The sequence below is a fragment of the Drosophila serrata genome, unplaced genomic scaffold, assembly GCF_035046125.1.
Source record: "Drosophila serrata isolate PLE 108 unplaced genomic scaffold, ASM3504612v1 contig_192, whole genome shotgun sequence".
Classification (NCBI taxonomy): Eukaryota; Metazoa; Arthropoda; class Insecta; order Diptera; family Drosophilidae; genus Drosophila; species Drosophila serrata.
Genome location: NW_028257090.1, coordinates 57,264 through 58,968, shown reverse-complemented (window position 1 = coordinate 58,968; position 1,705 = coordinate 57,264). Strand labels below are relative to the sequence as shown.

At 32.3% G+C, this 1,705-nt stretch overlaps 1 long non-coding RNA gene across 1 annotated transcript; it reads left to right on the top strand.

Annotated features, from left to right (window-relative positions):
- The first annotated feature begins 206 nt into the window (after positions 1-206).
- LOC147644294 (uncharacterized) lies at positions 207-1,443 on the top strand. Its single transcript, XR_015270837.1, has 3 exons — positions 207-384; positions 462-762; positions 824-1,443. It is a non-coding gene; the product is annotated as an uncharacterized LOC147644294 (long non-coding RNA).
- Positions 1,444-1,705: the final 262 nt, after the last annotated feature.

Sequence of the window (1,705 nt, the reverse complement as noted above, 5' to 3'; positions counted from 1 at the left end):
CGTGATCAACAGCATATAAAACAACTGCATACCGAATTTCTATGTATGAGGGTTTAATTTGATAATTTAAAATAGCTTAAATTAAAGCCATATGTCTGACCATTTAGACAGACCTAATTTGCGATTTTCTAGTTGATGCTGATTTTTATAGTATTCCATTGGTACAATTTTATTTACTTCAGTATAATTACTTTATATTTAACATTTTTGCAGAATAATTTTCAGTACGCCCAAAGATGTGGATATCGCAGCATTTTCTGACACAGCTGCCACAATTTTATACTAGCATAATACTAATTCCAATGTGTTTAATGCTGTTGGAAAGTGTAATTGCAATTCCAAGAGATTCATCATATACAATATCTAATATCGATAAAAACAACGGTTTGTTTTACTTAGTTTCAGATATAGAACACATAAATTATAATAATTTAAAGTATTTAAATGTTATTTGTTTCTAGGAATGGATTTACAAAAACGCCCGGCCTTTTTTATAGGTAGTCGTTTTGGTCGTTCAAGCAGTACTTATCCATCAGGAACCGCGGCTAGCACGGGAACCTCTAAATCCAGACGCCTTATAATTGTTCCACGAAACGAACGATTTTTTCTTAATTCTCGGTATGGAAAACGAAACGCCAAAAATGTGTCGTCTCCTTATAGCAAAAGCAAGACTGTCAAATGTTCCAGTGCTCCAAAGACTAAATTTCCCTGCCTGTTACCTTGCACGTTTTTCGGCATAAACAAATGTTACCGCTGCCTCATGTAAGTTTCATGATATTTTTGAAATAATTATTCGGTAGATGTACATCTTTATTCAATACAGCAACGACCGAAACTCCATTACTCATGTGCGGAAATGGGAAGTTAATTCAACTAATAAATATATGAAATAAGAGGCTTAACGACAAGAAAAAACCTGAACATGGATTGACCAACATGTGGAGTTTTTACTGGCACACTCCTCTGGCATTTAATACTATTCAAGCTACCATATTAATAAAGTGCTGAGCATATTAATGAATTACTTACAAACATTAAAACTTTTCGTTGGGGCTGGAAAAGTTTTAATACCAATAATCGAGCAATGCCGAACAAGCTATTAAATAAATAGTTTTGTAATGTAGCTTGAAAATCTTCCTAAATTGGATATGTTTAAGTCGTGGCCTTTGAAATAAAATGCCATAAGATTATAAAACTTAAAAGTAAAAAAAAATGTTGGTTACTATTAAATAACAGCTGTTAACAGAAAATATACTAACTTAATTAATTAAAAAAATTGTTAATCTTTTTAAGCGTTCTAATTCAATTTTATTTTTTATTTCATAATCCGCCTACAACATATTAAAGAGAGTTGGGGAGGGTTGAGCAGAACCGAAACCCGATACCGACAAAAAGGAAAGATTCAAAATTAAGTAATAAACTAATATGTTACTTACAATAAAATTTAGTTTTTGATTTATTTACAGAGAAAGTTAGAGTCCAGTCAAGAAGTTATACCCTTGTAGGGTATTATAATTTCAATCAGAACTTTGAAAACCAGTGAAGGAGTCATCTCCGACACATCCGAGCATCAACAGTAAAGTCGATCTAGCCATGTCCGTTTGCCCGTTTCTACGCAAACTAGTCTCTGTTTTTAAGCTGTCTAAATAAAACTTCGCTGTTAGTCTTCTATATACTCTCTCACGTACATATATATATATTTCGA